The 13,133-nt window shown below is 42.7% G+C and overlaps 1 protein-coding gene across 19 annotated transcripts in view; it reads right to left on the bottom strand.

Annotated features, from left to right (window-relative positions):
* Positions 1-13,133, bottom strand: part of CELF2 (CUGBP Elav-like family member 2) — a 547,342-nt gene that overhangs the window by 393,428 nt on the left and 140,781 nt on the right. The window lies entirely within an intron of this gene.

Below are 13,133 nucleotides of genomic sequence, written 5' to 3'. Positions count from 1 at the left end.
CAAAATATATTCAATGGGATAACAGATAGCCGGCACAAGGTGAATGCAAATGAAGTTGAGGAGACCTGCAGGAATATACAGGACAAACTTAACAGGCAAACGATTCAAAAAATGTCACCCGTGCTGAAATCAAAACAAGCAGCAAGGAAAGAATAAATCTGCTACTCTTTAAGGTGCCCCAAACCTCTGCTATTTTTTCTGCTGCAACTTGGATACCCCTAAAGAAATAAGAAAAGTGTGGTTGTGCCCTCCATTATACCAACACATTGCCTATAACTACAGAAGGGACTCTCCATTTCTCATCTCCCCTCCCAATCTTATATTCAATTCCTTGCATTTCCATGTCTCTTTGAGAATTATTATTTTTTAAAGTCCCCTTGAAATTTCATCAGTATTCTAGTGTGAATTTCTCAGAATATGCATATTTTTTAAGGATTTCCCCCCTAATATACCCACTATTGCAAAGCAAACAATGCATTTCTATATGCTATTTTCACTAATATACGCATTTTTAAGCACACTTTATCCCAATATTTGCATTTTTGTACACATTACTAGGTTGGAGAGCGACACTGCAAAATTCAAAGAGGTGCGAATGTATGAAAGCTGGCTGTAGTTTGGTCTGCAGGACATTTCGGAAAGGGAGGGTAAGGTAAGCTTGCCTTTAAATGTGAACTGAATAGAATTTCTCCCCCACCCCTATTTATTATACAGAAGACATTCATTTGTCTCTCAATGACCACACATTTACTGAAACCATATGAAGGCTCCACCCTGAGTTTCTTGGAAGATGGGCTAGATACAGATGTGGTTAATGACTGGCAACCACATCAGTTGCCAGAGCTCATAAATTTAAAACCATCATGGTCAAACAAAAAAAAATAAAAGCTTTTTTGGGGACATGAACTCCCTTCCTTGCTATGTGGGCCTTAAGAGTGCACAATTTTGTAGAGTAATAATGTCCCTCCTCGCTACAGCACATTCTCTCCCAAGCAGAAATTTCTCATGTCATCCTCAGTTAAATTGTACGCGATGACTCTGTCGTTGGAATTATTCCATGGAGGAGACAACTTGGTGACTGCCAACTTCATTAAAAATCTTCCCTTGGACTTCATGGGGGCCCTCATTCACACTGAACAAACAAACACACACAGCCTTTATGGCCGAGAACAAAGGGAGTTTTCCTCACTTTTGTTTGATGTCAATCACACTCGAGATTAAAGCTGCTGTTTTATGCATTCATAGATTCCTCTTCCCCCTGCTCCCCATTTCTGATCTGCTTTTTTTTTGAAGGCTCACTATACACTTCAAAAGGTGTACACTTAAAAATTAAAAAAAAAAAAAACCAGAAGCAGTGTTCACAATAGGCAGCCTTGTATGCCAGAGTATAAGGCACTAGAATATTTTAATTATATGCTTCCCCGTCCCAATCCAGACCTATCCTGAACTATGGGTAGGGTATATCATATCTGTATTGAAACTTTGAGCATTTGCTAAGCAGTGGAATGAGTATAGAAGCGCCTTCACCAAGCTTGCTATGAATATATCCTTCCCTTTCCAGGTCTGAGCTCTGGAGGGTGGGAAAAAGAATTTGCAGCAAACCACAGTGAAAAGTTTGCAGCAAACCACAGTGAACAGTACTGAATGGCTAGCAACTGTGATGCTGCATAGAAACCTTTTCCCATTGTGGCCCCCGAAGGGCTTTTTACTTCTAAAACAGTATACTTACACACCTTCAGGGTGGGGAGGAGACCGTGTGGACATCAAGGAAGGTCTCTATAACTCCATGTGCAGCCAGAGGCACTACATTGGCACCACCTGCCATAACGACTACTATACTTATGTCAGGAATCAAGCCTTTATCAGGAGAAACTGGCAACTCTCCCAGGCACCCGGCTTGATCTCCTGTTGACCTCCCTGTCTGCATTCCCCAGCAAGATCCAGGCTAGGTCGCGATAGGCGATCCTTCTCAGCGTGAGAAGAACACACCCCTCTTTCCTGCCACCCCCGGCAGGGGAAAGAGATAGACAGAAACGTATTTACATGCCTTTATTTCTGTCTTTCAGCGTTACAGAAAACATGACTGCTCTCTTTAAACTCCAGCAGTCGAGAGACTAAACTCCTCCTGTACTTCCTGTACAAGAGCAAAAGGAAGAGCTCATATTACACTTTGAGCTAATTCCGGTGCTTCACACTGTGAATAGACTGTCCCTCTGTTTCCCACGGACAGTCCCAACATTCCCATTATGTTTTGCTTTCAAGCTACCAGCAGCTCGCAGCTGCATTGCTTCAATATCGTAATAATAAATACATAAAGAAACAGCTGACTCAAATGCACCCAGATTAGTTTTGAAAATGTTGCAGTTTCCCCCCAAAGGCAAATGGGTAAATGCACATCTGGTTCTTATTACAGCAGGAAGCAGGTACCCCCCTCGGCACACTGCAGTAGGAGGAGGAGCAACTGATCTAGCATTTGAGCCGATAAAACATGCATCTGCCTCATAGGTTGTGATGTTGGGAGAGAGAAGGACCATGGCTGAAGATCTGTGATGTCATGTTAAGTATCACATCTGTCTTCACCCTTAAAGGTGGACATTAAGTGTCACATTGACTTCCCGGAATTCCAAGAACATTTTGCTAGCAACAGTCGCAGGTCACCTGTGCCACAACTGGGTGCTGATGATCATCCAAACGGGATGGATACACACATATGAAGAATCAGAGATATCAGTAACTGCTGACCCTCACAAAATTTGTCTGTGATTATCAACTGTCCTGAATGAGCCAGCTCCCAGAGACGGTTTGCAACTAGCTGAAAAAGCAGCCAGGAACAGAGAGGGTTAACTGCCAGGCAGGATGAGCATTGGCTAGTGCCAGCTCCCCCACCCCTTGGAATGCCGGTTGATAAGGGAATGGCTGAGAGCTCGCGTTCTCGAGAAGTACAAACTGGCAAGAACAGAGAAGGAAGCAGTTTGTCAGAACGGGAAGAGATTGGAGCTGAGCCAATCCCTCCTAAGAGTAGGTTAAGGGGAGAGCTGTTAGACAGGAAGCAAAACAAAAGATGTAAGAAGCAAAAGTTCAGTTGCTTCTGGTCACGCCCGAAGCAGTCTTCAGAAGGGTCATCTTGATTGATGATGGTGGAGGCTGTGTTAGAGCCATCCGACGTTATCTCTTTGTTTGACAATAAAGCATCCTTTTTACTTAACTACGCTCACTGTGCTATCAAGCCGGGGACTGGACTCCTGACATCAACATTCAACCACATCAACCTGCTTAAAGACTAAGATCAGCAGGGAAGGCCCTGTGAGGTTTGAGGGGTGGTAACACATGAGAGGGCATTCTTTGTGGTGGCCCCCTGGTTACAGATGACCTTCCTTCTGGGGCCCATCTTGAGCCACCATTGTAAGATTTTTTTTTTTTTACTATCAGTCAAGATACACCACTTTCCTATGACACTGGTGGAGTTGCTATTTTGTGCTAGTGTTTTCTTACACCCTCATTGGTTGTTTTATGGTTTCATTTTACCACTTCAATGTAATTCACCAGATAATTGCTACCCATCCTGGGTCCATTCAATGAATGGAAGGCAAAAAGGAAAAGAAAGACTTAGTCACTGAATTTTGAACACTGAACATTACATACATGCAAATCACAGATACAGATCTCTCTTCCCCAACGATCTATTGCAATATCCTCAAAGTCAATTAATACTTTTAAGAAAATTTCGAAGAGGATTATGACTGTTACAGTTATGAATATATATTTTTAATCCCAATTTTCTTATGGAGTCTCAAAGCAGCTTACAATAAATAATGCATAATGATGCAAATACAAATGTTTTTGCCCTAAAGAAATATTCTAAACAGTCAGTCGACTATATAGCATGGCATATATTTCTGTAAGATGAAAGCCAGGGAAAGAAAGATGGGAGGGCACCAAACACGAGAACCAATGAAGAAGAAACCTTAGTGGTGCACAGAGAATAATTTTTTAGCCCAATGCATTTCAAGTAATGTCTTGAAACACGTTGGGCCAATGAACTATTTTCCATAAACCTTTGAGATCATCTTCCTTCTTGCATTTCCTTGTCCTCCACTGCTGGTTCTTTGTTATTATATAATTAAGGGCACAGTCCAAACCACGGCCACTACCCCAAAGAAAGGTGGGAACACCATCACACCTGTAGCCCTGCTGTGTAGGCTACTTGAACTGGAGCAGAAGGTGGGGAGGGACCGGACAAATCATTACACCAGCCTGGAGGCTCAATCCAACACCCTCCATCTTGGGGCAAAGGGGGTTTGGATTTCACCCTAATGGCCTTGACTTTCTTTTTTAAGGATAAAAATGTGTGATTTTTAGTTTTGTTTTTAGTATGAAGGACTGCATAATAATAATAATAATAATAATAATAATAATAATAATAATAATAATAATAATAATATATTTATTTATACCCCACCCATCTGGCTGAGTTTCCCCAGCCACTCTGGGCACTTCCCAATCAATCAAATGTTAAAACAGTACAGCATTAAATATTAAAAACTTCCCTAAACAGGGCTGCTTTCAGATGTCTTTTAAAGATAGGATAGCTGCTTATTTCCTTCACATCTGAAGGGAGGGTGTTCCACAGGGTGGGCGCCACTACCGAGAAGGCCCTCTATCTGGTTCCCTGTAACCTCACTTCTTGCAGTGAGGGAACCGCCAGAAGGTCCTTGGTGCTGGATCTCAGTGTCCGGGCTGAAAGATGGGGGTGGAGACACTCCTTCAGGTATACAGGACTGGGGCCGTTTAGGGCTTTAAAGGTCAGCACCAAAGCTTTGAATTGTGCTCGGAAACGTACTGGGAGACAATGCAGATCTCTCAGGACCGGTGTTATGTGGTGTTATGTGGTTAATACTTGTCAAGCTCAGTGGGGCTACATCCTCAGAGAATACTTTTTAGTTTAGAGAAAAGGTAAGTGGTGACGTGAGATAAATTTGTAAAATCATGCATGGAATGGAGTAAGTGGCTAGAGATAAGTTCTTCTCCATCTTTTATAAGACTAGAACTCATGGACACCCAGCGCCCTTTCATCCTCTTGGAAGGAAAAGAACAATGAATTCCCTAAAATTTAGTATGTTTACCTATCAAACGTTTACATGGGGTTCCTAGAATGATCACTTCCACACCTGCTTGGTTTCAGCAGTGGCAACCACAGTCCATTTGATCATGTGACCTTTCTCTGTATACGAGGTTTTTTAACCTTGAACAAAGAATCTCCTATACAAGCCTTCCCCAACCTGAGTGGGGTCAGGATTGCAGTCTACGCAAGGTATGAAATAGTTAGATACAACCCTTCCCTCTGAACCTCCAGCCTATTGGCCATCTGACTTACCTCCAGGTACTCTTCTGCACATTGAACCCACACCACCCCCTGTCATGACCTCAAGCCAATATTTCTTAAAGGCAATAGTTCCCCAGCGACGGTAACTTAGAGGGTGAGATAGTGCCATGCCTTGGTCTACTCAAGATCTATGGGTACTAACTAGAGCCTGCCTTTTGAGCCTGCCTTTTTTCCACAGCCCCAAGGAGACACAACTGCTGCCAGACTTTGGCTGGTCCATGAACATCTTCAAGATCAAGACAGGACTGAGGAGAGATCCTCATGGAAAACCCATTACCTCAAAGAAGACAACAGATGCAGAAGGCATTAGCTCCTTAACTGATCAGAGGGGAGCACTCAGGTGGTGAGGCTACCAGCCTACCTAGCTTGACTATCTATCTATCTATCTATCTATCTATCTATCTATCTATCTATCTATCATCTATCTATCTATCATCTATCTATCTATCATCTATCTATCTATCTATCTATCTCTATCATCTATCTATCTATCTATCTATCTGTCTGTCTGTCTATCTATCTATCTATCTATCTATCTATCTATCATCTATCTTTATCTATCTATCTATCATCTATCTATCTATCTCTATCATCTATCTATCATCTATCTATCTATCTATCTATCTATCTATCATCTCTCTCTCTCTATCATCTATCATCTATCTATCTATCTATCTATCTATATCTATCTATCTCTATCATCTATCTATCTATCTATCTATCTATCATCTATCATCTATCTATCTATCTATCTATCTATCATCTATCTATCTATTTATCATCTATCTAAAACTTAACCAGTTTTTCTAAGATCTTGCTGAGACAACTTGGGTGTTTGACCTCAGCTGCAGAAGCACTGTCCATGGTCCTGAGCCCATGTTTTGGTCTCCCTCCAAAGTGCTGACTATTGCCTTGCCTCTCCTTTCCATCTTTAGACTATCACCCCTTCTGGGTGGCGGGCTTGCCTGTGAATCATGATGCCCCAACTCCAAATATCACCGACCTGTTTGCAAATGGTAAAATGCACCTGTGGCATCTGGGGAATATGCGGGGAGGAGCAAATCTGTGAGTGGCAGCACTTATCTTGGAAGCTGGTGGCCACAACTTTGCATCCAACAAAGTCCCTTCAGAACAGTGCCATGTGATGACTGTTAGTTTCTGTTTGCCACTGCGCAGTGCTTTGGAGTCACAAGACTCTGTTTACATTCCAGACACATTCCATACTGTTGGAAGTCAGACGGGAGACGGATGTGACATTACTGGTTTCCTGTTCCTTTGTTTGTGTGCAGTTGCTCTCTGCTCTCACAGAGAGAGGATGTATTTTTCTTTGCTGTCTGCATAGTTAGTAATAAAACCCTTTAGTGATGTAGCCATAAATCTCATCACTTCCGTCTGCTGCTTTGATTCTCTGCTGAATGGGAATGTGCCTGAGCCTTATCAGAGGCTCAGGTCATCAATAACATCGGAGGTGATTCGGGAGGACTCGGCCGGAGGAGGATGAGCTTTATCAGCTCGGTCGAGCAGAGATTCCGACAATGACATGCAGAATAGGAAGCCCTGCCTTATACTGTCAGACCAGGTTCTACTAGTTCAGTATCACCTACATTGACCAGCAGTGGCTCTCCATGGTTTCAGACAAAGAGTCCCTCATCCCTACCAGGAGATGCTGGTGACTGACCCTGGAACCTACTGTATAGAAAGCAGATGGTCTTACCACTGGACTATATTCCTTCTTCAACATTGGAGGGGGTACTTCTGGGAGCTGGGAAGATGCTAGAAAACAACCACTGATAGGAGTGAAGGCAAGAAAAATAAGAAGTTGACCTTGGAGGCAGATTAGAGTCACCCGTCATCCCCTCTCCTGCCAAATTGTAAGGTGGAAGTCCACCATGGATAACTTTTGGTTAAAGCGTTCTTGCCATCTCTTCTCCTTTCACCTTCAGTGGCTGCGGTCTCAGTGTTTGCTTTTACGAATCCAACCGATTTTCATCAACGCCTGTTATGCTAAGTGTGTAAAACTAGCTGCTTTCAGATGTTAGTATAGTGTTAATGCACATAAGATTAAATAATATAAGCCTTAAAGCTTCTTCCTGGCTAGCGGCCCAAATAAATACTGCATTGTTTAGTCTTTTGATTCATAATTCTATTACAAGTCTTTGGATAGGATAAGATTTTCTGCACTAGCTGTTTGAATACCATTGTTTAACAAAGCATGGGCTTCCTCTTCAAGCTCTAAAGATCAGTGTGCTATTTGCCTAAGAGATGGCTTAAATTTCCTTTCATAGCGTATGAAACACTCTGTGTGGCACATCTGCAGATCATGAAGATGTGGCAAAGGTCCTGGGTCAGAATATGTGTTCCCTGGATGAACCTTGAAAATGAGACTCCCTTGGTGCTCAGAAGAACATGTGAAGGCTCAAACTGGGTAGGGGCACAGGACAGCTCCACTCCCAACATCTCTGTGCTGGTTCCCATGATCCAACAACTCTTCAGGGTTGCTGGCAGTGCAGAGCTCTACTGGGGATTCTCCAGAGGAGAGCTACTTTCCTATGACAAGCTTCAAAAGCGAGTATCAACCATTTGTTCAACAATTTGGTCCCACTCTTCAGACACCCTACATGCCTAGTAATCCCAGAGAAACTAAAAGTCTGACAGCATTACCTGACATTTTCAGAAGGTAAAATTAGAATTCTTTGCTTTTCTCAGAGCAGTTTGTGTGCTTTTTAATCTAAAGTATATTTACCAAGCTAAATGTTGCCCAATCACGAAAATAATACCAGATTTGAATTCCTCACAACCAGTTGCTGGATTTACGTATAAGCTAAACAAGCCATAGCTTAGGGCCCCACTCTCTTGGGGGCCCCTCAAAAAAAGTAAAGGAAAAAAACTGGATGTACATTTCCAAAATATAAGATTAAAAAAAATGAAATGGCTTTAGATACCTATTAGGTCCATAAATTACCATATAGCATATATTCAACACAAAAAACAGGGACAATTTGTTGTTGACAAAGGACAGCTGGACATATAAAGGGCCCCATTACCTTCAGTAGCTTAGGGCCTCATCAAACCTAGATCTGGCCCTGTCACAACCGAAACCACACTTTTAAGACTGCTCACTAAAGAAATGTCCAGAAATTAACTTTCATCCCCTAAAATGACACACCCTTATGCAAGCATGCCTTCCTAGATAGGTGTCTAGGTCGCATGCTTCTGAACCCAGCCTTGACCATTCCATATTTCTCATAGTAGTCATGATGACTTTAAACCTGGTGGTGGAGCTTCACCTAATACATGCTTCTGAAAAATACAAGGTATCAATCACCTGAGCCAGAGTCCGGGCAAAGACTGGCAGCTAAAACCTGGATACAGAGAATGCCAGGAAGGCAGCATAACAATGTTATTACAGGTAGCAGAAATTGTCATGCTGCTACAGACTATTTACATTCAATGCTCTCTAGCTGCAAGATCTGTCTGCAAAAAGCTTTTCGCCTAACTGGTTTGTCTAATTTTAGCTGGCAACTGATTCCAAGCCAAACATCATAGGAGACAGAAAATCAGTGCTTTGACCCATAAGGTCCCTGGTTCTGGTTCTCTGTGCAAGATGGAATTTAAAAAATCTCCGCTGGCAGAATATTCTAAGGAAAAGGTAGAAAACAGTTAGGTCAACTTTGGGGCAGGTTCTGCAGGATGCTTCTAATCCCATTTAGAAAAGATGTGCTCTTTGTGAGAAAGAGATAACAAAGTCAATGAGATAATCTTTTAGTCAAATGAATTCACTACTACAAAAGAGGCTTATGCCCCGCTGAGCTAAGAGTTTTATTTCAAGGGACTGCTAACTCAAATGTGCTAAAATTCCTGATATTCACAACTCATATTTTCCAAAATGCATCACTGAATTGTAGAGTTGGAAGAGACCCCATTGGGCCATCAAGTCCAACCCACTGCAATATGGGAATCTGTGCATCCCAGTACAGCTGTTTTAAAAAGCTCCTCAAGCCAAGCCTCAAGAATAATATAAGTGGGAAAACCTCCTGGTGTGCCGAGACCTTCCAGACATGCTGGTCTGTTTCAGCAGGAACAAGGTGTTTGGGTGCACTTTAACAAACATGAACACAGGAAGCTGCCTTATAGCGAGTCAGTTTATTGGATTATTGAGCTCAGCCTTATCTATACTGACTGTTGGTTACTTTCCAGGATTTCAGAAAGGAGAGATTCCCAGACCTCAACGGAGAAGTCACAGACTGAAGATGGGGCCTTCTGCATGCACGCGGCCAAAAAAGCAAGCAATGAAATGGACTAGACCAGATAAAAAACAGCTTGGGGTCTAGGCAATTTCACTCCTAGGGGAAATGTTAAAAAGAAGAAAGTATTCTTCAACAGCAAGTCATGGCTGAGAAAAGGAACAAGGCTTCAAATGGCATTCACTGCTTTTTTTTTAAAGCACAAAAGTGTGGATAATCAAGCATCCTAAAACGCGAGAAAGAGTCCCAAAACTGGTCTGTGTGCTGCATGTGTGTGTGTGTGTGTGTGTCTGTGTCTGTGTGTCTGTGTGTGCATGCGCATGGGCCTGTTGTGGGAGATAGTGGTAGCATTGATAGTAACAACAGGCCAGTGTTTATCAATGTTTGGAAGTCAGTCCTCCCACCGGCACTTTATTAGGAAGGAGCATGTGGAACCTCCAACAACATGTCACAGGGTGGAGTGTTCCTGTTCAGACATCAACCAGCCATGCCTTCTTACAGATTGCACCATGGTGTTCTTTTCATTACATGTAAGGATTTGTCCTCTGAGAATGACCTTGCTATCAGTATATAGGATTCCAAAGTTGAGGGACTGCAACAGGAAAAGCTCCTGGAAAGATTCTCCTGGTGAATTGGACCCACAGCTTTGCTGCAACACTCCTTTCTCTTTGCGTTAATGGGTTTTACGCCTACCAAGGGAGCATAAAATGTTCTTTCTGGAACACAGTTTAAATTGTCTCCAAAAGGTCTTTGGACCATTTGGCCTCGGTTGACTCGGTAACATAAGACAACTGGATAATGCCTGATTATTCAGCAACTCCCAGAAACTTCTCTCTCTCTCTCTCTCTCTCTGCCTCTCTCTGCAGAATGAGTAAATGAAATTACTTTCATTAAGTCTTCCAGGCTCAAAGAATAGTGACATGTAATTAGAGAGCTAAACAGCAACAGTTTCTTTCTGGTAAATTTGCTCACGCTAATTTTGCTAATAAGACTCATAATTGTTTTACGCACATTCAATACATTACATTTACCTAGGCCCTCCATACTCAATCAGAATCTTTAAACGAGTTGGTGTTTCACATCAGCGTCGCTAGTAATCAAGAGTGGAGCACGGAGCGAGTGGAGGGTAAACCTCGCCTGGGGCTGAATGGCTTCCAGGTCAACGGTCAGAGGAGCCACTGCGAGAATATTCACTCGTAAAGGATGGAATGTGGACTCCAACACACACACAAAATATCAGACTGTTTCCCAGCACCGAGGCCTATGCTAACCACAAGTCCAGTTGCCTCAAAGGCTCCATCTGCACTGCACATTTAAAGCAGTATCATAGAGTCATGGTTTCCCCCAAATAATCCTGGGAACTGTAGTTGTAGACCCTCCAAGTGTCCCTATTTTCCAAGGACAGTCCCAGGTTTACAGAAATCATCCTGGTTTCTGACTTGGTCCCTGAATGCCCCACTTTTCCTTAGAACATCTTTATTTTAATCAGAGAAACATTGGAGGGTATGGTAGGACATCCCTATTTCCATCGGAGAAATGTTGGAGGGCATTTTTTATTTTTTTATTGAATTTATATACCGCCCTATACCTGGAGTTATGCCACCCCCCAATAAGATAAGTAACTATGCAACCTTTAGAATACATCTGAAGGCAGCCCTGTACAGGGAGGTTTTTAAAAAAATAAATGTTTTATTCTGATTTTTATATATTGGGAGCTGCCCAGACTGACTGGGGCAACCCAGTCAGATGGGCTGTGTAGGAATAATAATAATGATGTTTATGTTGATGATGCTGAATAGGATATCCCTATTTTCATCAGAGAATTGTTGGAGCGTATGGGGTGGTAGGAGTTGTTCGGAGACCCCACTATTCCCCTCACAGAGCTACAATTCTCAGGGTTTTCTGGGAAGAGAGACTATTAAACTACCCTGGGAATTGTAGCTCTGAGTCAGACCATTGGTCCATATTTAATAGCTCCCCAACCATACCACATTGGGAACAGCCATAGCTCAGTGGTCGGCCCTCTGCTTTGCATGTCAAAGATCCCAGGCTATGTGTGTGGAACCCTGGAGAGAGCCACTTGCCAGTCAGTGTATGCAATAATCACCTGGATGGGCCAGTAGTCTGACTTGGCATAAGGCAGCTTCCAATATCAACTCTCCAGGATTTCAGACACAGGAGCATAGAACAGAGGAAGTCACGACTGTTGCTCCATCTGGCTTAAGTATTGTCTATGCTGACTGGAGTTAGTTAGAAAGTTAAAGCTCTGGTTTTCCCAGTAGTGATGTATGGAAGTGAGAGCTGGACCATAAAGAAGGCTGATCGCCGAAGAATTGATGCTTTTGAATTATGGTGCTGGAGGAGACTCTTGAGAGTCCCACGGGCTGCAAGAAGATCAAACCTCTCCATTCTGAAGGAAATCAGCCCTGAGTGCTCACTGGAAGGACAGATCCTGAAGCTGAGGATCCAATACTTTGGCACCTCATGAGAAGAGAAGACTCCCTGGAAAAGACCCTGATGCTGGGAAAGATGGAGGGCACAAGGAGAAGGGGACGACAGAGGATGAGATGGTTGGACAGTGTTCTAGAAGCTACCAGCATGAATTTGACCAAACTGCAGGAGGCAGTGGAAGACAGGAGTACCTGGCGTGCTCTGGTCCATGGGGTCACGACGAGTCGGACACGACTAAACGACTAAGCAACAACATGCTGACTGGAAGCAGCAGTTTTCCATGACTTCAGACAGGGTTCTCTCCCAGCCCTACCTGGTGAATTGAACTTGGCCTATCTAGTCTAGTTGAGATAGATCATTCGGTAGAGCATGAGGTTCTTAATCTCAAGGTTGTGGGTTTGAGCCCCACGTTGGGCAAAATATCCCTACATTAGATGATCCTCGTGGTTCCTTCCAACTCTACAGTTCTGTGATTCTGTGATCTTGGGGTCTTCTGCACAGAAACCAAATGCTCCACCACTGAGGCATGGGCCTTCCCTCAAGTGTTAGATTTCTGCTATTTGTCTTCCTGCTTAACTCTGCCTTGGCCCCGCCTGCAAACCTCTTGAAAACAAAACAGCAAACCAAACTGAAGTGCCCTGGTGTGATAAGTAGAAGCCAAGTCTGATAGGACAGACAAAAACAGTTTGTTTTCATTAGGTGAAAATGAAAGGCAAGCATTTGGTATGTAGAGTGCAAACATTCATCCTGGCAAAATGATCAGATTGGTTCTTCATTTATATAGAAAAGCCTCCTTTGACTTGATGTTATCTGGTAGAATGGTTGATTCAATTTAGAGATTAACTGTAGAGCCGACATACATATACATACATATGTCTGGCTTATTTAATATTAACCTTGTTGTGATTTGAGATGAGCGTAGTATTTACATTTGGGGGAAACAATTTAAATGGCTTAATTACTTTTTCTTTAATCCTTTTGAAAGAAAACAATGCGTATTCTGATTTGTTTTTGTTCATGCTGATATTCAGAGTTGGCAGAGTACAAGGCAACTA

Source organism: Podarcis liolepis (genome assembly GCF_965112155.1).
Source record: "Podarcis liolepis genome assembly, chromosome: 10".
NCBI classification, from domain to species: domain Eukaryota; kingdom Metazoa; phylum Chordata; class Lepidosauria; order Squamata; family Lacertidae; genus Podarcis; species Podarcis liolepis.
Note: the sequence above shows the minus strand (reverse complement) of the source record. Positions and strands in the feature narration are given on the sequence as shown.